Genomic DNA, 13,331 nt, shown 5'->3' on the forward strand with positions numbered 1-13,331 from the left:
CAAAGAAGGCAAAGACCGTAAATTCAGCTGGTAAGGTTATGGCTACAGTTTTTTGGGATTCACGTGGAATTATACTTATTGACTACTTGGAAAAGGGTAAAAAAATCACTGGTGAATATTATGCATCATTATTAGAGCGGCTGGAAGAAGAAATTTAAAAAAAACGACCACATTTGGCGAGAAAAAAATTCTCTTTCATCACGTCAACGCCCGAGTTCACACATGCTTCGTTTCAATAGCTGAAATTGAAGAACTAAAATTCGAATTGGTCAAACACCCACCGTATTTACCAGATTTAGCCCCCAGTGACTTTTTCTTATTTCCAAACTTGAAAAAATGGCTCGGTGGACAGAGATTTCCAGACAACGAAGACGTCATTGCCTCTGTAAGTGCTTATTTTGAGGAACTTCCGAAAACGCACTTTTCTGAAGGATTAAAAAAACTTGAAAAGCGATTGACCAAGTCTATAGAGCTCCAAGAAGATTATGTTGAAAAAGAAAAAAAAATTTACCCAAAAAAAATTGTTTTTATACTTCATTCTAAGGACTTATTGAACTACCCTCGTATATATACCATCACGCTCGTTAATGTCGACATAAGAAGCTATACACCAGCGCTTCTCGCGACCAATTCGCACACTACATCCAGGATTTGAATAGCACGGGCGTTTTTATAGAGTCGCGTTCGGTATTATGCTAAGGAATACAACTGGGATTGTAAAAAAACAAAATATTTACTGTCAAAAACACTAATTTTGATAAAAACAGGAAATTTGGCGTGTTTATAAGAAAAAAAGAGGACACCAGGACAGATAAGACAAAAACAGGTCATGTCCCGGGAAAACAGGACATCTGGTATCCCTAACTAAATAAATCAGTGAAATTTCACCAACCAAATAGTGAGTATCAGAGGTAAAGATTCCACTAATGAAATAGTCAAAATCACTGATTATGAACTAAAAAAAAAAGACGCTCAGGTTATTTAGCAACTCTTTTCGTCTCGATATACATATTGCCTCATATTTAAGACACTAATCCTTGGGAAACTATGAAAACTGGGAGAATATGACTAACCTCTTTTGCTATTTTGATTCACACAGTATCAAAATCCCATGCTTCTTGATTGTGGCTTATTACTTCTTAGCAAGCAAACAGAACTAACAGTATATCGGAAACAAACAAATGATTGACATTACCGAGCATAGCTTCATCCTATGCTGGTACAGTGGAGCGCTGCTACGCTGGCGTAGCTGTATCCAGACGTAAATAGGTGATAATGGCGCTGGAAATCGAGTGTAAATCAGAAAACTTTAATTCGGGCCAAAGGGTGAAGCCCTTTAGACTTATTTTTTGTATAAATGATCTAAAGTTTTTTAAGACTTGTATTACAGGTCGCTTTTTTCAAAGAAAATTCTATTTTTCACGCAAAAATTAAAATAAAGTAATTTCTCCGCATGGCATCGTTGTAGTAATGTGTTCTACTGTTCAGGAAAGTAGGGAGCAGATAAGGCAGTTTTGGAGCTCGGATTTTCCGATGGGCGAATGTAGTGAGAAAAGGAAAATCTACCGTCCGTTATGCTTCAAGTCTGCAGATAATGAAGCTACATAATCTAAAGGGCTTAATACATTTTCCCTCCAATATTTTTCTATAATTTTCTACCGATTTCATGAATTAATAATATAAATGACAATTTATTTTAACAGAACCTTAAAATATCCTAAACATGTTAATCTTATCTGAAATGTTTATCAAAATTTTGAGTAAAAACCGTTACTTTAAGCTGGATTTGTGCAACATTTTTTTATCTTCTTTGAAGTCTAATGATTTTTTATTTAAAATAACTGTTTACGGTGTAAATGACTAAGATAACCTTAAGTTGTAAAAAGTTTGTGAATCTGCATCAAAATATAATTGACAAAAAATTAAAAATAGCAATTTCTGACGAAAAACACTGAATTAATCCAAACCACCATGAAAACTTAATTGAATTCTAATATCGTATAGTGTTTAATATTATCCAGTGTGTTAAGCAAATAACTATTTTATCCTAGCTGTAATAAATAAGTTTTTGTATTTATGGGTTTAACACCCATGATGGTATAAACAATAAATCATGATACATGGGTAAAAGATTTTACACAAAAAAATTTGATTTATCATTTAAAGATTTGAATCTTGCCGCCTTGGGCAGTGGTTCGGTCGTAGTGCGCCAGGGAACGCAGAGGTTTGACTTTCTCGCAATTAAAATGAAGGGTAGAGTGTTTAGGAGAGGAGCCGAGGCTTTGCGAAGCATACTTACCTGGCGTAGAGGCTAACATAATCAACAAGGTGAATATCAACATTTCTGCCTCACAGAATATTCCGACGAGTTATTCCAGAAATAACCCGTGACATAAATGGGGTCAAATAAATTATCCCGGGATATCTTGTTTCTGTGAACAATGTCTAATAGCCACTTGTCCACATATATCCTTCTCTTTCCAATGCCAAGCCATATTTTCGTGTTTCTTTTCAAATAAGTCCTTCCCTTACTCACGCCTATATTTTTTTATCCGTTAGGCAATCCAAAATCTTTTCTTTCTATTTCAATCCCTCCCTTCTTATCTCATTGAATCTTTTTCTATCTTTTCTCAAATCTAAGATCGCCTTATTTTCTTGAATCCCAGTCTAAAGAATTCTCCGCTTATTCACATCTATCCTTAGCTAGGCACGCGTTAGTTGATGTACATCACTGACTTAGTACCGGCATGTACCCAGTAGGTGGCTGGCTGTAAAATTCAGACACAAGTGAAATAATTTGCACCGACTATAACTGGTCAGTCACTAGACGTCAAAATAGATCCACCAAAAATGTTTAACTAACCAACAGAATGGAAAAATTCCGTAAAATACCTAGAGGGTAAACTTCATAAACGTCTAAATTGGAAGCAGCATATCCACGAAACTAAAGGGAAAGCTCTCGGGGTTATCTCGCGTTTAAGCCCTATTATTAATAGACACTCGAGTCTAAAACCTGAATATGGAATCCTTGTTTACAAAATGTTTATCGGACCAATCATAACCTACGCCTGTACAATATGGGGTGGTGCGTCAAAAAGTAACATCAATCAGATTCAGATTATACAAAATAAATTCCTCAGGCGCATCACAAAAGCACCTATATATATATATACCAAGAACTCTGTCCTACACAGAGAATTTCAATTACCTTATATTACAGAGTATATCAAAGAAACCGCGACTAAATTCTTTGAATCAGCATCATCATCACCTTTTAAACATATCTCCTCTCTCGGGAAATATGATTTTGATCCGCTTCGCAAGCACACGATGCCAAAAGACTTCCTCATGAAATAAGTCTAACAACGAATTTCATTTTTCGACCCCTCTACCCCTTGCCACTCTTCTTCTTTACTTTTCTTTCATAAAAAAAATTATCAGATTTTGTGGTTTTTTCCCGTATATGGGCTTTTTCCCCACATATAATAAACGTCACTCTTAAATCAATTCATGTCAAATTTCTCACAGATTGGTAACAATGCCCAAACGGGTAACGCACAACAACTTCTTCCAATCTGATCATTCTTCGGGGAAATCATTATTCGGAAGCGCGCGCCAGCCGCCCGCTCCCGTGCATTGGATCTCACGAGAGGGGAAGATTTTTTTTTGCCTTTGCATAGTGCGAACTTCGACTAGCAAGTCGTAAAGCTAGGTTCAAATGCATAGAAATTAAAACGATATATCGTTAATAGTGGGTAGTCTGGGATAGATGAAGATAGGCATTTGTGAACAACAAAGATAGAAGAATAGTTGTGAGTCAAACGGATAGGCAGGGATACAAAAAGATAGACTTAAGTAGGCGCGACGGACAGGGCGGAGAAAGAAAGAGATAGTTTGTGGAATGCAAAGTGTGCATTTGGGAAGGATTGAATATCTCTATCTTTTTCTATCTACACATTTCTATCTTTTTTAATCTTTTTACTTCCAGCAGGGCATATTTAATACATAACAGTTCTATAACTTGTATAGAACTGTTATAGAATTTTCCTCGATTTTTTACGTTCTAAAAATGTTACAGATTGGTTGCCACAGCGTTCTAGTTCTGTTACAGAACTGTTACATAACACCGTTCGAGAACTGTTACATAACACCGTTCGAGAACAGTCACAGATCTGTTCGGTAACCCTGTTTTCTGGGGAGGATTAAAGCCGAGTGAGATAAATAAACAATTATTCAAATATTCAGAAAGTAGATGTTAGTAGGCTGCATCAGGGCGATTAGGTAATGACGAGACGAATAAAAACAGATAGAAAAAAACGGTATTAACCCTAGACTAGTGAACCGGGGTTCCACGACACCCCAGTCAAAGTTCAAAGTACGCTTCTGACTAAGGGCAGTTGCAATTGCAGGTTGGTCTAGAACAGACATGCCCAAGCTGGAGAAATTCCCGTCAGCCACACATGTTTTGCGCTTACCACTGTTACGGCTGGAGTATGAGAGTGGTGGTAGACGCGTACGTAGATGCCCTCCTCTCCTACCCAAGCAGCACCGCAGATACGAAATATCTGTTAAGGTGCTTGGGGCGACTAACTTTCCAATGTAAATTTGTAATGATGACTAGAATTTTTATTATGTTATCTCAGCATGTTTACATTTGTTTTCAAATATTGTAATTTAAAGGAGAATTGTGCAAAGTATTTATGTCAGCAAACTTTCAACATTCTTCTCATCACCACTCACCTGTAAAACTTTTTTCTTTTTTTACAGCATTCCTACAATAAAATACACCTGACTTCCGTATAAAAAATATCCTGCCTTAAAATAATACCTGTCTTGATGATACGCAGGTATTTGGACGGTGAAAACTGTAAACGCCAACCTGAACCTCGGCTTAAATTCCTAAAACTTAGGGACTTAAAGTAAATTTTTAAACTTAAACATATCAACGCAGTAGGCTCAATTTCAATTTCGAATATTGTATTTAAGACATATACTATTTAGTTTAAGTAAAACATATCTGAATTCATTGATACGGAATAGGATTCAGATGTTTTAATTATATTTAATTTCTGTAAAGTACATTTCTACCTTGTACATGATGTTAATAAATCGTTATACTGCAAAAAGTATCATCCAATATTTCCATACATCATATGAACAATGTAAAAAACGGTGATACTAAAATATTCAACAATGCACAATTGTGCAAAAAAAAACTTTGCACAATTCTCTTTTTAATTACATTTATTGTCAAAAAATGTAAAAATACAAAAATAAAATAATTAAAACTCTAGTCACCATTACAAATTGATATTGAAACTTTAGTCGCCCCAATCACCCTGTCAGATATTTCGTATCTGCGGTGCCGCTTGGATCTGAGAGGAGATTGTTAAGCACGCGTCTACCACCACTCTCGCTCTCCAGCCGAAATAGTGGTAGGCGCAAAACATGTGTGGCTGGTGGGAATTTCTCCAGCTAGGGCATGTCTGGTCTAGAACCCTAACTATAATTCACTTCAACTATTTGGCAGTCGACCTCGGTCCAGCAGTGTCTCCAGAACGTGGGATTTTTCGGCCCCCACCACTCTCACATCAGGGAGCGACACATTCAAACGTAGCGTGTCGGTGACAGTGATCCCAGATCTGAAACGAGATGTGGTCCAATGCTATGACAGGGCTATGTCCGTGTGAATATAGTAGCAGACGCTGTAAAGGACTGAGTTGTGCGCGCAACCCATTTCTCCTCTTCTGAATTTGAAAACTCGAAGGTGCATGATTGCCGGTCGGAGCACTTTGGTGATTCTATTTATATATCTACCTGCTAACTGCTCTGAAATAAATTCAGGAGAGTGGGATTTTAATATTTCCAGATTTCGATGCTGACGATTCTCATGATTTGAATAGATCGCGCGCCTCTTGATATGCGTATATTTTGAGGTTATGTTATTTCATGTATAAAATATAAATTATATAAATATTAATACTATTATATATAAGTGGGACGACGGTCGTGGGGGCTAAAGCGTAGGCTTTGGACCCACTCCTTCGGCTTGCGGGTTCGATTCCCGCCTCGCACTCTGGAAGAGTCTCGGTGGCCCATGCGGTGAACACTAGCCTAGCAAGGGAGTTGTTCATCTCCGGAGAGTTATGAGACCGGTACCTTTAGAGAAAAAGGTTTTCTCTAAGTACTTAAGGCTGTTGCTCTTGGTGGTTCGGAACCCACCTTAAACTGTAGGTCCCCCTTCCACCACCAAATAAGTATGTGGAGGGTGTGTAAAGGAATAGAGAAGGTGTATAATAGTCTTATTTATATCCTGATCCGCATTTGAAAGAAATGAAAGAAATTGGCAATTTTGGAATTCATCTCGTTTGGACAAAAACTCAATTATTTGATTGAAAAATTAATGATTTTGTTGAAAATGTAACTATTTTGTAAAAAAAAGTCCTCTTTTCTATCAAAAGTTTAACTACTTTTTTAAAAATTTTATTTTTTTTATTTGAAGATTCATCTCTTTTGTTGAAAATACATTTTTGAAACTGACAATTAGTCAATACTATTTTTGGTTAAGAAATCATGTGTTATGTTGAAAGGTCGTCTTTCTTTGTAGAAATTAAATTGTTTTATGGAAACTTTATACTTTTTGATTAAAAACTACATTTTTCGGTTGAATTATCAACTATAAATATTTTTTGGTTGTAAGTCGTTCTGTTGTAAATGCAACTATATTGTTACAAATTAAAACCATAAATTTTGGGTGGAAATACTCTTTTTGTTTTTAAAATTAAATAATTTCGTTGAAAGTTCATGTATTTTGTTGGAAATTGACCTGGTTTAGTAGAAATTTAATCTTTTTGGTTGAAAATGTATCATTTTTGGTCAAAAATGCAATTGTTTGGTTAAAATATCAACTGTACATCTCCTTGGGTTTAAAACTCGATTATTTCACTGACAGTTGAACTACTTTGTAAACAAAAATACGTTTTTCAACAAGGTTTTTTAATTATGTTTGAAAATTTAACTATTTGGTTGAAAGTTTAACTCTTTCATTGAAAACTCATATTTTTCGCTTAAAAAAATTCAACTTTTTGTAGATAATTCGTCTTTTTTACTTTAAAATTAAATAATTTCTTTAAAAATTTATGTATCTTGTTTAAGATTTGTCTTTTTTTTTGTAGATCATCAATTTTCTTGATCGAAAATTCATCTGATTGTTTGAAGATTTAACAACTTTGTTCAAAATTAATTTTTTCTGTTAATTATTTATCTTTATTTGAAAATGTAACTATTATATGACTGATTAAAAATTCATCGCTTATATTGTTTAAGTTGGAAAATCGTTTTTTTTTATAGAACATTAATCTTCTTGGTCAAAAATTCATCTTTTCCCTTGAAAACTTAACAATTTTGATGAAAATTTGTTTTTTTTCTTGTTCAATTCAATTTTTTAGCACAGTTTTTATCTGGAAATTGTACTATTCCATTTTTGGTTGAAACTTTATCCTGTACATTGTATTAGTTAAAATACCAATTATTTGATAGAAAATTAATTTATTTGATTGAAAAGTAAACTTTTGGGTTGAAACTTGATTTACTGTGTCAATTAGATTTTTTTTGAAGATTGATCATTTTAGTTTAAGACTGAAAACTCAACTATTTTGTGAAAAAATTTTCTGTTTAGATGAGTTCAATAGATTTTAATAAAAAATGTAAGCCTTTTTTTGTCGAAGATTCGTAATTTTAAATGAAAATTCATCTCCTTCGTTAAAAATTTAAAGATTTGGTTGAAACTTCGTTTTTTTTAGTTGAAAATGAAACTGTTTTGTTACAACGTTCGATTTTCAAAATTGTCAATTCGCAAATAAGACTTTTGAATTTGGATTTATAAATAAAAATGTAAAAATTAATAATATAAAGCAACTTAAAATAAACGAATTCAATTTATCATTTAAAAAGTTTCCAATTGAAAAAGAATTGTAATTAATCCATTTTTATTGATCAAAATGATTCTGTCTTCAACATTAAAAAATTTATTTATTTATTCTTTAATTCAAAGCATTGAAAGTAAGTTTATATTTTTTAACCAGAAGTCCTTGAACTATTCCGTTTAATTAAAAATTTAAACTTTTTTTGTTGACGATTTATCATTTTAGTTAAAAATGTAATTATTTTGTTGGAAATTTGTTATTCTCTTTTTTTTAGTTGAAAATTCAATTATTTTAATAGTAAGTTAATTTCTAACATTTTCAATTGGCAAATTAGAATTTTTGTCTGTAAATAACAATGCAAAAATATTAATCTGGAACAACTTAAAATAAAAACAATGTAACTTTTATTTTAAAAAGTTTTTAGTTAAAAAATTAAATTAATCCTTCAATTTTTAATGTTACGAACTGCAATTTTTTTGAACTATTATCATTTTGAACCTTAAAAATAATAGCGTAATTTGTATTTTTTTTAACCAGAAATCTCTAAAATGCTAAAGTCATAAAAATTTAAAAATGGTCATGTCGTATTTTAAAATAATTTAAGTATAAAAATGGTAAAATTAAAAGGTGTTAAAAGTTTGTGCTTTATACGTATGAATTATTGAGCATTTTAATGAAATATTTCTGAATTAAAAATTTGTCAAGCTTCAGATTTAAAAGTTTAAAATTCAAAAGATTTCCATCTCAAAAAAATCATTTTCAGATTAAAAATTTGGAATTTCCTAATTTCATCCTGAATTTTGAATTGGAACAGGAAATTTTCTAAAGCAATTGTATGTATTTCTGAATCGGATCAGACATTTTAAAAAATATATATAATTCAGATCTGGGAACAGAGTGGTTCGAAATAGAAAGTCTTGAATTGTTAAAATTGTAATGAGCTAAATTTTAAGTTTGAACGTTACAATTTTAATTTACAATAATATTCAAAATTAATTTAAAACTATAAAATATTTGAAATAATTTGAAACACTATGTAGATTTTTGCAGATTTAATAAAAAAAGCTTTTAAGAATTGTAAAATATTTAAAAACAATAACAAAAATTGTTGTGATTTCTAAGAAAATTGAAAATGATTTTTTAGTTTGAAAAATTATTATTAAGTGAGTATTTGAAAGGATTTTAAAAATTAAAAAAAGGAATCAGGAAGATTTTAAGGCAATGTTTTTATTTTGTAGTTTTTTAATTTTAGGAAAAAAAATCTAATTAACACAACAAATCAATTTTCAACCCAAAAATTTACTTTTCAACCAAATGAATTAATTTTCTATCAAATAATTGGTGTTTTAACTAATACAATGTACAGAATAAAGTTTCAACCAAAAATGGAATAGTACAATTTTCAGATAAAAACTGCTACAAAATTGAATTGAACAAGAAAAAAACGAATTTTCAACAAGATTGTTAAATTTTCAACAAATCAGATGAATTTTCGATCAAGAAAATTGATGATCTACAAAGAAAGACAAATCTTAAACAAAATGCATAAATTTTTAAAGAAATTATTTAATTTTAAAGTAAAAAAGACGTATTATCTACAAAAAGTTGAAATTTTTAAGCAAAAAATATGAGTTTTCAATGAAAGAGTTAAACTTTCAACCAAATAGTTAAATTTTCAAACATAATTAAAAAACCTTGTTAAAAAAACGTATTTTTTTACAAAGTAGTTCAACTGTTGGTGAAATAATCGAGTTTTAAACCCAAGGAGATGTACACGTGATATTTTAACCAAACAATTGCATTTTTGATCAAAAATGATACATTTTCAACCAAAAAAATTAAATTTCTACTAAACAAGGTCAATTTCCAACAAAAGACATGAACTTTCAACGAAATTATTTAATCTTAAAAATAAAAAGAGTATTTCCACCCAAAAATTATGATTTTAATTTTTAACAATATGGTTGCATTTACAACAGAACGACTTTACAACCAGAAAATATTTATAGTTGATAATTCAACCGAAAAATGTGTTACATTTTCAACGAAGTAATTAATTTTTCAATCAAAGAATTGAGTTTTTATCCAAACGAGATGAATTCCAAAATCGCCAATTTCTTTCATTTCTTTTAAATGCGGATCAAGATATAAATAAGACTATTATAATATAACATAATTATAAATTTATCATTATTAATATACGTATATATATATATATATAATAGTATTAATATTTATATAATTTATGTTTTATACATGAAATAACATAACCTCAAAATATACGCATAGCAAGAGGCGCGCGATCTATTCAAATCATGTGAATCGTCAGCATCGAAATCTGGAAATATTAAAATCCCAATCTCCTGAATTTATTTCAAAGCAGTTAGCTGTAAGCAGATAGATATATAAATAGAATCGACGCAGTGCTCCGAATGGCAATCGTGCATCTTAGAGTTTTCAAATTCAGAAGAGGAGAAATGGGTTGCGGGCGCAACTCAGTCCTTTACAGCGTCTGCTACTATATTCACACGGACATAGCCCTGTCATAGCATTGTACCACATCTCGTTTCAGATCTGGGATCACTGGTCGGTGAGTCGGCTTTGCTACATGTTGCGTAGGCCAACCTTCTGTAGAGCCGAAAATGCACGAGCCAGAGCCCCCCCCCCCCCCCCGTCTTCACGATACGTTTTCGGTGGTTAACTGGCTATTTGGAGGAGTTTTTAAGTAAACTGAATTTCGCAGGGTGCCCAGAGAATGAAAGTTCAGTCAATTTATTAGGCAATTTTGTTGCACATTTTTTTTAAATTTATTTTTATTAAAAAAATGACCTTTCAAATTTGCGTAAGCTTAAGAGATATAAAGGAATTTTGAACCGATTAGAAAATAGTTAAAATTTGCAAAGATGTTGTTAAAGAATTTTTGAAGGTTTCACGAAAATGAAAAAAATTCTTTGAGGTTTCTACGAACAAGGAGGTAAAACTATTTTTCTTAAAATTCCTGGGAAAAATTTAGAAGATTATGATTCAATTTTTTCACATCTTGAATTAAGGAACATAATTCTTATTAGGCCTTCTCGTGAAATTTTGTTATATCATTTTTTATATTATATGTTGCTTTAAAAATCTATTTTCAAATTTGAGCAAGTTAAAGAGATATTCAGAAATTTTGAAAGGATACAAAAATAATTTTTTATAAATTTAGGTTCCTAGAAGTATTAAAAATAATTTTTTATTTCGAAAAGTTAATTCTAGAAGATTATTTTAAAGCATTTCAAAACATTCAAAAATACGTCAAAAATATGTGCTATAAAGGAAAATTAAAGAGGATTTTTAAACACATTAAACAATTTCCTAAAATTTCGAAAAAGAGCGTAGAAGGTTTTAAAATCAACATTTTTTAATTCGATAACATTACGAATTTAAAAAACAGTAAATAAGCGAATAAATTCAATAAATATTGAGTAGAATTGATGAGATTAAAAAATGATTTAAGCTTCAGAAGAGTTTTAGAAACGTAGGATAAACTGATTTAAAAAACTTAAAAATTATTGTAGAAGAATAAGAAAGATGAATCCAATAAAATTTATTATGTGAAGAAATATCTCATGATTATAAAAAGAGAAAAAATTGTAAAGGTAAGTCTTTGTAGCATTTTGATAACTAATTAACATATTTTTAAATGATTTTTCCTTGTTTCTGGCCGAGGGTTATACATGGTACAAAAAACCTTCGTGAAATTTCAAATAAAAGCTGCACTCTCTATACATTAATTTTTTTAATTAAAAATAATAATACTTTTATAAATATTTCCAAAATTTATTTTAAAATGATAAACATCGATTTTTATTTTTAAAATTCCTGTAAATAGCTGGTGATTTACAAATTTTACGATATTTGTGTACCATGTTTGACCTTAGGGAATAGATTTCAGGAATAAAATTATAAAAATATATCCCTTAGTTAGTAAAATACTTATGAAGAATCGCCTTTGAAATTATAGTTGAAGTTGAAGAAATAGATATTTTTCTTATCGTTTTTCAGCATATGATTTTTCACTAAACGTAAAGCAGATTGAAACACTTGAAAAATAAAAATAAGAAATTTCAGGTATTCATGCAGTTTTCTGTTCAGAAAATTCCACACATTTTTTAATAAAATTCCTTTCCACACCACATTTAAAGGAACATTTTACAACATTTTAGTCAAATGATTAGTCTTTTGAATGAGGTCAAGTCAATAAATTTTTCGCTTTTTCTCTTTAAATTCTCAAGATTGAGATTATAGCCTAAAATAGCATGAAAAGAGATGTATCAAAAAAGAACCTATAGGACTTAAAATTTTTTTATTTTATTGGATTTAAAAAAATATTAGAAAAATTCGAGTTTTTTAAAAAGATGTTTAGGACATTTAGAAGTTGGGAAGATATCAACGAATATTTGATACATTTTGAGAAATTTTTTCAAGTTTTTATTATTATTATTATTATTACACCATTAAGCCATTTCCCTTTCGGGGTAGGCGTGACTCACTCGGCAGGGGAAAGGAGTAGTGTGTGGAAGGGATAGAGATTTTTCAGATTGATCCAGAATTCTCGTGCTATTTAAATAAATAAGACGTTCGTTCCGCAACACTGCTCCGACCCAGGTTGCTGATAAATCTCTCTAGCAATCACCCCAAGCGAAGAACCTCACGAAGTCGTTATGTAAGGTTCCCCACTTGGTCCGTTAATAACCAAGGTCTTTGTTTCAGGCGTCATTCCCTTTACTGACACTCTTTTTATTAACTAAATGTCGCCATACTTTCCTGTCCTGGCATACTTCTCTAGCTTTTTGTATGTCCATGCATTTTTTCATGCAGGCTCTCGTGTTTCTGTAACTTCTTATGTCTCTTCTAAGTAGGGTCTCATTCATACATCCTAACCATTCTTTCCGCGGTCTACCTCTGGGCACGATGCCATTTACTTTACCTTGATACACTTGTTTCGTTAATCGTTCATTTGGCATTCTCTCAACATGTCCGAACCATCTTAACCGATTTCTTTCCCATGTGTCTACTAGCGTCTCTTCTGCACCGCATTCTTTTAGAATTATCTCGTTATTTACTTTGTCCATTAGGGCTTTCCCGCTTATTATGCGCATGAATCTCATGTCAATTGCGTTAATTTTACTCTTATCTTTTTCTTGATAAGTTCATATCTCGCTACCGTATAGTACAGTCGGTACAAATATAGAATTATGTATTGCCATTTTAGCTTTAGTTGAAATATTTTTACTTCTGATAAGGGGACCTGCTCTACCAATAAGATTCTTACCTTAATTTATTCGTCTATCTAATTCCTCATCTATCTTCCCGTCCCTAGTAAATAAGCTACCAAGGTATACGAACTTATCAACTTGTTCAATTCTC

This window comes from Belonocnema kinseyi, chromosome 4, assembly GCF_010883055.1.
Source record: "Belonocnema kinseyi isolate 2016_QV_RU_SX_M_011 chromosome 4, B_treatae_v1, whole genome shotgun sequence".
NCBI lineage: Eukaryota > Metazoa > Arthropoda > Insecta > Hymenoptera > Cynipidae > Belonocnema > Belonocnema kinseyi.